Source organism: Falco rusticolus, chromosome 4, assembly GCF_015220075.1.
Source record: "Falco rusticolus isolate bFalRus1 chromosome 4, bFalRus1.pri, whole genome shotgun sequence".
NCBI classification, from domain to species: Eukaryota; Metazoa; Chordata; class Aves; order Falconiformes; family Falconidae; genus Falco; species Falco rusticolus.
The window spans coordinates 39,823,694-39,838,583 of record NC_051190.1 but is presented as its reverse complement, the minus strand read 5'-3'; positions in this window follow the sequence as shown (position 1 = coordinate 39,838,583).

Here is a 14,890-nt window from a genome sequence, read left to right as displayed (position 1 = left end):
CTCACCATCTGCTTCCATTCTATTACATCCCACTGGGGACTCACTGTCTTGCAACATCTCCTCTGGGCAGCACTGCCACAGATGTAACAGGCAGGACTGATAGCTTCACCGCATGACTCAACCAGCACGCCTTGGGTGACACAAAGCTTCGCCTGTGTGGCACCCTCTGACCACAGGGAGAACCAAACCACGCAAAAAGCAGGTACCAACAGGCGCCAAACCCAATGCCAACGTATGACCCAACGCACAGTATGTGCTTATGTGAACCGCCCAGGATTTTCCTTCAGAGAAAACAGCAGGGTTGAGCCACCACAATGGAAAATTTACAAGCATTTAACTGCAGAGTTTCTCTTCTCAGAATATCCTCAAAGACAAGCATTCCCTGCAGTTGTCAGAATTTTGCTGACACAAAAATGCATTGCTGGTGCATAAGACTTGTATGTAACTACTTTGACATGCATATCTTTCTTTGAAGGAAGGCACTCTGAGCCATCTGGAAATAAGAACAGCCAAGTAGTACCTACTGGAATGCTATTTTCTATCTTCCAGAACTTGAGTAAACAAAAACGATGGAAAATCTGTTTTAAAAGATCCCTACATTGTAGACAGAACAAAGGAATGCTGAGGCTCTATCAATTATCCACTGAGACGTCAGGACATTCCTGTTAATTAAAATGCCTTAGCAAAAGTTATTCTTTATAGATTAACTTTTACCCCTTACTTAAACTTATGCAATGTATGCTATATACCTCACAGATGCAACAGCTTGGAAAAAAAAAAAAAAGAATCTGTTTTTCTAGTAATTCATGCTTGGTCCTCTAGAATTCAAAGGGCATGCTCTTTAAACAGTATGTGTAAGTGAACATTTCTGTTTCCAGAGTCTTTTCAGCAATAAAGGAGCAAAGAAGGAGCTATTTAACTTGTTCCTCTGACTTTCAACTACAGCTGAGTTCAGTGTGCCAGAAACATGAATCCTAAATGTCCCACCCCATTCACCTGAAATGCTTGAATCTATGATCAGGTTACCTGAGCCATGCCCAGGTGAAGAACAAAAGATTTATATAATTATTCTTATTACTTAATGTAGTCAACATTTATTCAAATAACTGTCAGATAAGGTGTTCTAAAAGCTGCAGAAGGCTGTTGGTCCAGTGTGGGTCAACTCCTGTGCTCTAAAACACTACGTGCCAGAACTCATCCCTCCCCTAAACTCCAGTCCAGCGACGCATACAAGCACATCCTTAACTTTGCTTAGCTAAGCAGCGACATTGATACCAGATGGTCAAGTCACATTGTTAAAGTCAAATTTGTGCATAACAGTTTCTTCTATTAAGCCATAATCCCTCGGGAACCAACAATTCCTGCCACTGTTGTGAGAATGTTTACTAGAGATTTATACAAGAGCAGTCTGCAATGGTTCTTCCATCCTGCGTGTTTACTGCTAGCAGCGTATAATACGCAGTATCTATAAGGAACCTGCCCATCACATTAACTCCAAATCCTAAATTTTTTTAAGCAGCTACATACTTCAGATTCTATTAGGAGAAAGATTTTTTTATACCTTGCAAACACCAAACAAAATCAAAAATTATTGACAGCAATCATACGTTATATACTGCTGAGGAATATTGAAGGAATTAACAAGGAATTAACAAAAAGGAATTTACCTAAAATTTCCCAGTTTTCTCCCTGGTCAAGTTTTTGTTATTACTTAGGTGAACTCTTATGATCACTTCAAAATACAGGAATAAATTTCAGCCCATGTGAGAGTAAGTAATTCATGTTACAACTCACATTTTAAGATATAGTATGTGTTAAAATTCATTTGTTCTTTTATTAAAATGCCAGAACATCCAAAATGCTGAAATGCTCACACCTGATTGTTGTAAAAGGTCATGTTGATTTTTCGTGAAGAGAAGTTCATACCTTCCTACTTAGCAAAAAAGTGAAATATTCAAAATGAAAACAAAGTAAGCTTAATGAGTAACTTTTGATTTACTGAATTAGTCTTGTCTCAGACCGAGTTAGCTAAACCAGAAAACAAACAGTTCTTTACAACAGCTGGCAAGGATTGCAATACATAAAACCAACAGGAAACTCCTGAAGCTTCTACAAATCCATTTTGAAAAACCCTCCATCAGATTCATTTCAGTTTCTTGAAGTCTGGAAGCCTCCAGGGACTTTGGACCCATTAAAAGCCTGTGACAATGCATCAATTTAGACAGATATGGAATTAATATAGATTCTTTTTTTTTTTAATTATTTAATCTTCTCTAAGGTCTGTCTTTATTTCTTACAAAGTGATTAATATACATCTATTGAGTTTTTCAATTTCTAATAAGGTATTACCTTTCTTATAGTGTAATGCAAACTTTTAAACTCCAAACTTTAAAACCCCACCCAGACTGTTCTAAATACAATGTTTGCTTTACCTGTTATTCTTCTGATTAAATAAGTATTCTGCTTGTGTGATGCAAAGCATGACTATGCTCAATTAATTGGAATATCATGTTTTTAATTTTGCACATTTTCAGCTTGCATTTTATTTTCTTCAGAAATTCTTGAAAACTGTGATGCTTTGGGAAACCATTTAAAAATTAGAATACCTCATGAACAACAGCTTTTCCCATTCACATTCCATAGCATTTCTTTTAGAAGGACCATTACTAAAATGGCTTGGTTTGGCGCTGGAATGTCTATTTTAACCTAAGAACAAACTCACTACTCGGAATTTTAAAATGTCCTGGCACGGTTTGATTTTTTGTTATTCGAAACCCATGGTGCAGTGTTCCCTTCCACCTTTCCCTGTGGCTGTGCTGTGAATTGGTAAGACATGTGGCTCACAGCACCACTCAAAGAGGTTTGATAAAGACAGCAGCTAAATTAAGCATTGGGCTTGCTGATATTTTCAAGGGCTACCACCGACCTCTACCCTGAAGATGTGCACTGCCTCTGGGGCCAGGCATGGGGAGGTATCTGGAATGCAGGTTATAGCTTGGCACAAGCGGTCAGACGTCGGTGTCAGTGGGAGCCAACCCAGGAATGAACGCAGGTGTGGGGCAGCAGAGACCACGTGAAGGCTTGCGACATATGCATGAATGTACCTTTGGAAACCCACCACCTGAGGGTGGAAAGATTACCGGATCTATGGCAATGCACATTGCCCCAGCTTGAAATTTAATCATTTGTAACACTACTTTACAGTCATTTTCATAGCAGATTTCCAGGACCACATCATTAGCTTATGTAAATTTCTATTTTAACAAGCTGCACCTTTCCTGAGAAGGACTTCTAGGTCAGACCTGTAACTGACAGCTACTATATATTTTTTATTTTTTAAGTCACTTGTATATTCTATGTTACATTAAAGATTATGAGACTACTGGAGGTATTAGATATTGAATATGATAGTGTTCTCCAGGCTTATTTTCCGATGTGTTACCAGACATATCCAATATGGTTGCCAATAACTATCTTTTAATTAGCTGTTTATGCCAGTCAACAGCAACATCCCTGTAGATCTCAAAGCTCAAGAATTCTCATGATATTCAGTAAACAGCAGGTGACCTACTCCAGATCACTACATGTATCAATACCCACTGGCCCAGTACTTGATTTTAAAGAGACCCTTTTCCAACTTCTTTCACACCTACAATAATAAAAAAATAAAGCCCATCATCCTCACTCATTTTTTCCCTTAAAATTCACCCTTGCTGCAATGCCCTTCCCAGTTAATAAAACCTAGATTGTGGATGTGTTATGACTGCAGCCTCATCTTATTGTCATCTTTTATCTTATATTTAGATCATAAGCTTTATGAGGCAAAGTCTGTGTTTCTTGACTGATTTTATATAGCAGCTAGTGCACAGGCTTAATTCAAAACTGTGGCTCCAAGGAATTGTTGACAACTAGTGACCAAAGTAGCAGTATTAATGAGTATGCATTATCAATAACAATATTATTGTTATTCCTTGATAATTTTTTCATAGTTTCAAAATCAATGTCAGGCAATTATTTTAAAATATACAGTGGATGCATTATTTTCTAATAAGCCTAGAAATGTGTGTCTTGGTTAAACAGAGAGATAAATTCAGCTCCAACTAAGCATGAAATATTCTGTAATGTTTTCATTATGAGGTTACATACTGAGGTTGTTCATTAGATAGACTAAATAAGTAGACAATAAATAAAAATTGAGAGAGAGGCAACTGCATTGAATTGAGTTTCAGGGCATCGGTCTAAACTCAGCAGAGCTTCTACTTTTCCTTTGATAATCATTCTTTGCAACCTTTCTGGGTTCTTGTGCACTAGAAGACGGCTGCTTCCCTCTGTCAGCGCTGCCGTGGCTGTGACGGGTCAGGCGAGACAGCCCCAGCTGTCCGCAGCAATCCCCCAGTTAGCCGTGAGGCTACTGGCCTTTTCCTCCCTGGGCTGTGACAGTGCCAGGGGATGCACTGCTGAGCCCAGCTTTTGGCTGGGGTTTGAATGAAAACCACTCCACGTGGTATAGAGTAAAATCTTACTGTTCCCTCTTTGATTATTGGTTTAAGTACAAATTAATTGGACACTAAAGATGGAAAAGCTAGTATAAAATAAATTTTCTCCTTCACCATCTCTGCACTCTCTCCCATATAAGCAAGCTGGGCTGGGCACCTATTTCTCACAGTTAAGCTCACTACAGTTACGGATCATTACAAAGGAGAATTAACAGTATTTCTAGGATATATATACAGATACATACATAGCTGTACATTAGGCAGCATCACTATGCTTCTTCCTTTGCTTATCATTTTTGCTAAGAAAGAAAAACATGAGGATAATATATACAGAACATTTAAGACTATTTGTTTCCTCTGAATGCACTCATTTTGGTGATATTCATCATCATTAACCACAAGGTTTGCTTCCACTTCTTTTTATTTTAGTGAAGAAAGCTTCCTCACCAGCAGTATTTTGCACTTCTACAGATTTTGATCCTCCCACTGGTGGAAGCTGTATGTACTAGCTGGATTCAATGAGTGAATTTAAATTACAGAAATATGTACATAAATATTCATTTCTTTATGCTGTTTTCACCTCCTCCCCCCTCCAAAAAAGACTAAGTATTATAGCCAGTGGATTAAGGCACAGTCAGAGCAAGAAAGATGGAAAGAAATCAGGTATCACCTTCTCATTCACTAAGCCAGTGCCGTGACCTTGTGTCTTTTAGTGAAAAGGACTCAAGACATGTTATGCTTCAATCAGCTGCTTCTTTGTAACATCCTGGGGACATAATGTCTGGTGGTATAAATGATGTGTAGCCTAGGCACCGCTCTGGTGCTGATGGCATTTTGCTTTCTCTGTGTTTGTAAGAATTAGGAGCATAGAGAAGCATCCCTGCCAGAAATTAAGGTATCTAATAACTTGGGGTTTGGTGTGTTGGTTTGATTTTGTTTTGGTGGTGGGTTTTTTTTTTTTCTTAAATGTAAAGGAAGCAAACCCAAATATCCCTTTTTTTCTTAACAGCTATTATTTCTAAAACTTCGCAAATATAAAAGATTACGAAGATTGTTCCCTCATTGCTACACCAAAAACAGGCATCTGCAGGCTAGTTAAAAGTAAGACCTAAAATTATCTTTATGTTTCTATATATAAAGAAGTTGGCATTAAAGTTACATTTATCATCCACTGTGCAACATTGCCCATGATAGTATCTCTGGAGGTCATTCTTACTAGCTATTGACAGTGTCTGAATTTAGAAGTTATTAGTCTAAGTTGATGACAATTTTTACACAGGTGTTTATTGAGTAACTATGTAAAGTAGACAGAGGAAGATAAAGTAGAAATGCGGGGCAGCATTAAGCATCACATTTCAAAAAGGACATACTGTCCTGCTTTTGTAGGAAGAGCGATAGGCTTCTCTTGCCCTTTCTTTGCAGCATTGCATTCATTTGTTACGACTGTAGATTGCCCTTTCAGATATACACCTGCACCTGTAAATTAAACCTTACCTCATGAAATACCCAGTTCCAGGAGAGAAGTCAGCAGTAATTTTTTTGATTGATTTAATGGACATTGAATGAAAGTATAGCGACTACTGCGGTATTCTTGGGTGGATCTCCTCCAAAATTCCCTTCTGTTGACATAAACTGTATCCACCACCTCAGAAAATTTCCTGAACTTTGACTTGAAAATGAAAATTCCCATTTAAAAATAAATGAATTAAAAAATCTCAGTTTCTGGATGTAACTGACACACAGTGAAGTTAAATGACTTCACCAAGGAGAGACAACACCCCGTTAGTTCCCTTTAGACACTTAGTATTAACTGTGAGAGATCCAGTTAATTTAATGTCATCAACTGCAATGGTTCACAAGAACGTATGACAAGAAGTTGGAAAATTTTCACGGAATCAGGAACCTCAACATGATTTTAAAATGAATGAGAGCTGGAGCTTAGCACATACCTTGGTCTATATATATTTCCCCTATAAGCAGTTGAACAATTAGAGGACATGAAAATACTATTAATAGCCATTCACTGTCATTGTAGGCTAGAAACCAAAAAGCTTCTGAAAATGAAGACAGCTCAAGTAAGCCCTTTCTACTGTTTCTTTACATTTTTGACAGGAAGATACCTGTTATTATCCAGCAATATTAGAAAAGGCTTTTTCTCCCACTTCTCCATCACTTCTCTCCTCACCCCAGTTAGTGATGACTGTTTTTTGGCAAACATCTCCAATAAAACAGCTTCTCTTTTACAAAGCAAAATAAACAACACATGGTAGATTTAATACAACCAATCCTCTCTGTCTTCAAATGACTTTCATTGCGTTATCTCCTGATAGTAAGCGGCAGCTGTATTTAATGAGCTGGAAGAATGGGTCAATAAATATATATGTATATATGCATGTTGCTTAAGTATCCATTACATATATGTAGATGCTAAGGCAGCTCATGGTGTTTACCCTACTACAGGATCTTATCATAAATGACAAAGCACCACAGGTTCCATCAAACAAGATTAAAGATTATTTTCTCACACAGTACTGCTACTAATTCCTGAATATTTTAAACTTATTTCTCAAAACTGTAGTTTGTTCCAGTACAGATGATCAGAGACTCTACCAAGGATCTGTTTGCCTGGCTCTGACTTGAAATAGATGCCCGTTGTCTGTCTGATACTGTTTGCCTGCTGGGTCACAAGGGAGAGTTCTCTCTCTGAATCAGCTGCTGCTTTACTCTGTATGTTTTACTAATGCAAAGAAACATTACAAAATTACAAAACAAGAGGGGTGAGAAGTTGCTAAAACCAAGTAATTTTGAGAGTTATTCCTAGGGAATACTGTAGGATTTGTCTACTGAAGTAAAACCAAGGCATTTCTGCATAGTAACTGCTGTTAGTAGAACCCACCTCCAAAGATTTGTCTGACACGATCCAGCACTTCCAAAATGCTCATATTTTTAACTGTGTATTTATTCTCAGGCCTTTTCTTAGCCCTAGAATAATTTTTAAACCAATGTACTGAACAAAAGTGCAAGAAAGGCACAAGGTTACTGTCTCTCTGTTTAAAGGGCATTTGAACATCATTAACACAATCAAGGAGATTCTCAAAATTGATAGAGAAAATGTGAAATGCTCTCAACCAAGAATATAGAAACAACACAGCTCAGACTAACAGCTCAGTGTTTCTAATTGCACTCTTAGAAAACATCCTGGCAGTAAGGTGCTTAAATTACTACAGCAGGATAATGATCATCAAACTAGTTTGGAGGCATCTGGGATTGCAACTTGAAAGAATCAAGCATCTTTGCTCTATTCTTTCATGCTCATGTACACATCTGAAAAAGCTGAGTCGATCCTTTCAAAAGTGAAGTTAATGAATAAAAGTGTAACAGCCAAGAATTTATTAAACATTAAGAAAAGGATCAGAGCAAATGATCCAAAAGCTATCTCTGCAAAAGTAAAAGGAATGTCTAATTAGCTGCTTCTTTGCACCATAACGCAGAATCAACCAGCACACCTTTGGATTGGCTTTCAGATAAAAAGCATTCCTGCAGTGTTCATAAGAAAATAACATTGGTCACATGCCGAAGCAAATCACTGAGTCCTCAAAGCCTGGTGCTCTGTTACCTGACAAAGACCGCTGCCTGAGATTTCAGAGTAAGAATTTACCTTAAGTAAAGCATAATGCCCCAGGTGAAAAAGGTATATTTTTTGAATCTTTGTGTAGGAGAAGTATTAGGGCTCAGAAGGTGCAGACAATAAGCGTATTAGCAGTCACCTACTCCATTTCCCAATACTATTACAGAAATTAAACTCACAGTAATGATCTCATTAGATATGAAGTCAATCCTACCAGAACTGGGGGGTGCACCTAAAGTTCAGACACTGGATCACAAGAGAAAAAGACAGGGAAATGGCCACCCTTTGCTGTTCCAGAGACCACAGTTGGCTAGAGAGGCATACTGCATGGAGTTACACACAACAAAGCCCAATTTTGTTCTCATAGATTCCAGCTCTGCCTAAGACTTAAAACAAGAAATTGAAAATTCTTATTAACTCATTTCAGGAAGCGAACAAATCTCCCAGAGATGGTTTTAAATTTAATTGTTTGTAAAGAACATAGGACTCAAACACAGCAGTCTGAAGGGAAGTGAACAGCTTTCAATTTACCTTGCAGTCTATTACGATCCCAGGCTGCTGATGCAGAAGTTTCTGTACTCCAGCATCTATGTGGAATCACTGTAGCAAGATATAGTTGTGCTTATTTATGCAGCACATTCATAGCTACCAGTGGGGGAGCAGAGGGGGTGTGGGAGGGAGGGTAAAGTCACCCCTGCCACCCCTGAACAGAACAGCTCATGAGCGCAGAGCATGTATCTCCAAACCTCCAGACATTCTTTTTAAACCCTTAATACTGATAAATCATGGAATTTTAAGAAGGTGGCAAACACAGTCCAAAGAACAAAAATATTCTAGTTTTATTAGATTTCTATTCTACAAACTAATAACCAGGTTAAAGAAAACCCAGACAACCCCTCCTGAATACTTACCAGCTTCCATGAGGCTCCAAGAGGAAGAGGGCAGATACCCATCACTCTCAGAGAAACAGTAGGGAGCTGAGCAATTTGAAAACTCAGTTTCATACCTAGAAAGATGAAATAGTTTACCATGCTCCTTAAGCCTCTTAAGGTAGACTACAGACAATTCTATTCAGATATACTAGGTATTTTCTTGTACGTGTGTATAACTTGAATCTTGGATGACGTGTTTTTCAGAATTGCTTTGAAGTTGTCATTATAAGAATGCTGTAATCTTGTTTAAAAGGATTTTCATTTTTAAAATTCCAAGTCCCAGTGAATCCGAGTTAGATCTGGGTTGCTACGGACAAAGGAAGTTTTAAAACTTTACTGCTTGTCGTTATGATGAGTCTAATAAGTTAGTCACACACTGGTGGCATCTGCTACACTGTTTTACTTGTCATGGCTGCCACAGTTGTGTGTCTCGGTGTCAGTTTGATTAGTACTTGGAAAGGCCTAATACTGAATACTCATGATTTCAACTTGTATCTCAGCAAAAGTTAGACCAGTGACTCTCTATTTTGTTTACCTTTTTGTATCTATGCAGAGTTTTCAAGAAATTTCAAGGAAAGGGCCTGGGGGGGCTGCTCAGCAGCCGGCTGGGCATGAGCCCCCAGTGTGCCCAGGTGGCCAAGGCGGCCGGCAGCACCCTGGCTGGTACCCGGAACAGCGTGGCCAGCAGGGCTGGGGCAGTGCCCGTCCCCCTGCGCTGGGCACTGGTGAGGCTGCACCTGGAACCCTGTGTTTGACAAGAGGCAGCCGCCTCAGGCTGCGCCAGGGGAGGTTAGGTTGGGTGTTGGGGAAATGTCTCCACTGAAAGGGTGGCCAAGCACTGGAACAGGCTGCCCAGGGAGGTGGGGGAGTAGCCACCCCTGGAGGTGTTTAAAAGACGTGTAGATGTGGTGCTCAGGGACATGGTTTGGTGGTGGACTTGGCAAGTCCTGGGTTAATGGTTGGACTTGATCTCAAAGATCTTTTCCAATCTAAACGATTCTATGTTTATGATACTAAAGAGCACCTGAAGTCTTGTTCATGCCTTATTAATACAAGGAATTTTCTCAACAACTTTCTGAATTGCAAGCTCAAGCACTTACAGCTCAGTCAATATTCTTAATCCAATTTTCTTCCTCATTCACAAAGCTCTGAAAATCAAAAGTCTGCTAAAAGCCACAGTTTTTCAGTGGATATAGAGATACAGATCTGTGGTTTCTGCCTCATTCAGCCAGGTAACATCTCCTGCTTCAGCCTCTCATCCAATATGGAAGAGGAGACAGAAGAATACAGACCATATTTGTGAAAGAAATAATGAAGTATGCTTTGTCCTTATATTTTAAAACAGGAAGAAGTGAGAACTATACTTGACCAGTGAAGAGTTAAAAATTAAAATCTCATTTACTGCAGTATCCTAGAAAAGATTTAAGGTAATCTACATAACAACAAACTGCTATCTAATCAGAGTACAATTTCCTAATGCATTCAGTTAATGATAGTATTGTTACTTTCTTAAAAAAATCATGTTGTAGACCCAATTTACCAACACACTTCAGTTCTGCATATGTGTACCTTAGATGCTAGGCAGCCAGAGGTGCATACTTAACAGGTATTTAACTACTTTATTCAGTGAACAGCTACCACAGACAGAATAAAATGGGCCTGATTAAGAAAACTCTGGAGGGAATCTCAAAATTAGTCCCTTAATGACTCTTATAATTTTAAAAATGAGATTAAAAAAAAGTTAAAGAAATTATAAAAAATGAACCACCTTACAGTGTGTGCTTTTACCGGGTCTTTGATTAAATGAAATCTGGGAAGGGATGACCCATGGATAATTGTCAGGTCATTTTAAAACTTCTACTCTTTCAATCTTGCTATTCAGTCTCACTGAACTTTTAAAGTGCTTAATTAAAAAAATGATTGGACCAAATCTTAAAAAATACTCTGTAGATCTTGAATGTTGAAATAGAGCAAGTTATCAGGCCCCTTATTCCACTACCAAAAGACTAGGAAAAAGTCACTCAAAAAAACCCAGGGAATCTGCACGCATATGACAATCAAGTCAGCCATAGCTCTAAGCATTTTCATTATGATATATCTGAAATGTGTACGTGTATAGGAACATGTACAAATCCACATTTACTTTCCTATTTATTTCTTTTATCTTCTGTTGAATATATTTGTTCTACACTCTGACCAAAGCTATCAAGCAGCTCCTCATTCCTCAGCCCTCTGCTCCATCCCCTCTGAGTGCCTGGTGTCCTCCCCTAGCAGGTGTTTTGTTCCTCTCTGCTCTCAGCAATCAAGGAGGGTCCCCAGGACAATTCTTGTCCTTTTCCCATCAGAACCAGTCTCCCTACCACACTCTGCCCAGTTTCAACCAAAAACTTATTAATTCCTTCAGCATCTTCCAGGGTATATTTTTGTCTTCAGAAATTATCCTTACACTGCGTTGTATGTTACAGCCTATGCTTTGTGAGATGAGATTGAAGCATCACTTTGATTGGATATAAACTACCAAAAAACAGCATCTCATTTCATTAAAAAGAACACTTGTTGGTTTTTTCTGTTTAAAGGTTCTTCAACTAATGCTAATGAATTGCTAGAGGTGACTGAATAATTTGCAATTTATAAATTCTCTGATGAAGATGGCTGCATTTCATACTTGTGGTTTGTCAGTGAGCACATTCTGACTTCCGTGAATGCGTTTGTTACAGAAAAACATTTGATGATTTGGTTTTACACATTTCTCTGATGGAGTGAACAAACCCAGTTTCATCACTGCTCAGTATGCAAACACTGTGATCAGTAGCTATGATTAGTCAGAAACTGTCTCAGGCCACATTTAGTGTGCACTGGTACCAAGAAGAATGTTTTCCTACGTTAAGCTGCCATCAGATCAATCCAGTACAGCCCAGCTATAGTCATTCTTTTCCTTTCTCAGTGTCAGTTGTCAGGCATGAGAATTAAAAGTTCATTTCTCATCAACATTTCTGACTAACTTAACTAAATAAATATCTTTCTGGAACATAAATGCAAAGATGAAACATTCTAGCTGAGCAAAATTGTATTGCTACTGTAATATTACATTAATAACTATTTCTAATGATCGTTACATTTATTTCCCCTTTTAGTGTGTTGGGAATTAAAAGCTGACTTAAAACAGCACAGGCATCCAGTGGCAATACAGAATTAGAAATGCCAAGCTGCCAGTACAGCTGAAGTTCTAGACTATGCTACACTAAGTTGCTTGGGCATGTACAATTAATGGACAAATGAACTGTCCATTAAGATCAGCCGCTTTTATAAAATAATTCAAAAAAACATCAAATGTTTAATCTTGTCACAGCTACAGGATGGCCGGTTTTAATCAATGTTACTTTCAGACTCCAAGCTCTATTGTTTTATTTCAATATTTCAGCTATTTCTTTTGAGATAGCAGTGCATGATGTTTTGCTTATTTTCTTTGTTTACCACCTTTCTTTCTGATTCAGGGTTTTAAGACTGGTGAAACTGAATATATTACCTACACAGCAGAATCTCTTGCTTTCTCTCCGTCTCTCTGTCTCTCCCCACTTCTCACCCGCCCCCCACCTCCACCCCGAGAACATTAATTCTGTTGCCAGGTCAGCTCTGCCAATCTGATGCCAACTCCCCTACCTCTATGTATTTCCTGATAATATTTTTTTTAAACACAAAAGGTAAAACCAATCATAACACCTTTTTGTATGTCACCCGAAAAAAACCCTCCATACTTAAATGACTGCACTGACTTGAAAGAGTAGGCAAGCAAATAGGAAATTACTACACTCTTATGTTTTCAGGTTTTGATATCCTGGCATCTTCACTCTGACACTGTAAACATACTCAGCTTTGTAATGCTACCTTTAGTGATGAAATTCAAGGAAATTTTAAAACTTCTTATATAAGAAGATTCATTGTCATGAAACTGAAAACACTGTCTTTGTGGACTTTATTTTATCACTAAGTTTAATTAATGTTTCCTTCAACCTTGATCTAAGTAATTCTATCCCTTGGGAGGATGACAAGGGGAAATTGTTCAAAAGGAAAACCAAAACTCTACAGCTCTGAAAAACAAACTTCTGATTAAGACCAAGAAAAGCCAACCCATCACAAAATTTAAACTCAAAGACAGAGATGAAATGGATCCATCTGCATTTTCGAGTATAACCTCAAACTAGCTGCAGTCAGTGCCCAGGCTGTCTGAAGGCTAAGCATCTGTGAGCTGTGCAAAACCTTGTTTGGCACTAAACCCACCAGGGAATTGTAGCTAACACTTCAGCTGCTTTAAACTTCAGCCCTTATGAGAACTAGAGTCCAAAACTTATGTCAATCTACATATAGGTGAAAATTATTGAAGATTTAGATGATCAGGAAGCTTTTGACTAGGTCTAGAGTGGGCTCAGAGGAATTTAAAACAAAGGTTAGATCAGGCCACGCTAGATGTCCCCATAGTTCCGTACCGCATGGCTAGCAGAAGATGCCAAGGAAAGGGTGTAAGAACAGGGCTAACATTTAGGGATAATTCCCCGTTATTTGTAGCCTGAGGACTTCCTCACATTTCATTGTTTTGACATTTAACTGACCTTGACAGATTTCTCTTGCATGAATTTGTCCAGTCTCATTTTGAACCTATGTAAACTTTATCAACCATAAAATCTCACAGTGAGAAATTCCATGGCTTAATTACAGGTTCTGTTAATAACCAGCTCCTTCTGTTTTGAATCCACCACATGCTAGTTTCATTTGGTCTGCCCTAATTCTTGCAGTGCCAGAGACAATGAACTATCATTTTGCATTAATCCTCTCAGTTTCACTCAGGTTTTATAGATCTTTCTAATAAGCTCTCTCAGTCACCTTTTTTTCTAGACTGGAGTGACTTTTTGCTTTTTTGTTGTTCCCCATGTAGAAGCTCACTGATAACATTGTTCACTCATGCCTAATCTTCATGTAAACTCCACATATACATCCTAAGTTTAACTAAAGTCAGTTGAAGGAGAAAAATTAAGCATGAGGTTGAAGAGCACTCGAGAGAACACAGTATGATTAAGGGTAGCCGGCACAGATTTAGGCAGGGGAGGTTATGCTCAACTAATCTCCCTGAGTTCTTTGAAGATATTACTGCTGTGACAGATAAGAGAAATACTGTGGTTGTAGTGTATTTAGTTTTTCAAAAAGCATTTGAAAAAAAAAAATCCCCATTAGAGATTAATGGCTAGGAGTCACAAACTAGAAGGTAAAAATAGGGCACTGGATACAGCACTACAGAGCAGGAGGAAGGGGGGGTAATATCACCGACATTGGTATAGCACCTTTCCCATTGGAGATAGCTCGTACCCCCTCCAGAGGTATTGCTGTAACAGTGCTGAAATGCAGCCCTTTGTGGAACACAACACAATAGACGTTACCCACTTGCAGAATCGGCACAGAACAGTTTCTACAGGAAACTGCTGATTAATTTTATCTGATGGAAATTAGATGAAAAACTATGGTGAGGTATGCAAACTGTAATTACTCTGGCAGAGCAAGCAAAACGTGCTTAACTTAACGAAGCTCAGCAAGAACATTAACAATACATTTCTACCACATATAAATCATTACATGTGTCAAAAACCTATCTCAAATAGATAGTTCGTCTGTTACCAGTTCCCAGGGCTGTGAGTTGATACCGTGGCACTACTTTAGACATGATCCGATAAACATTCCCTCTGAAGGGCCTCAAAGCAGCCAGCAAAAATACTGAAATTACACACCAGCCTTTTGTATTTCTCCCACATTCTACCATCCTGATATGAAACTATCAAGGCAATGAC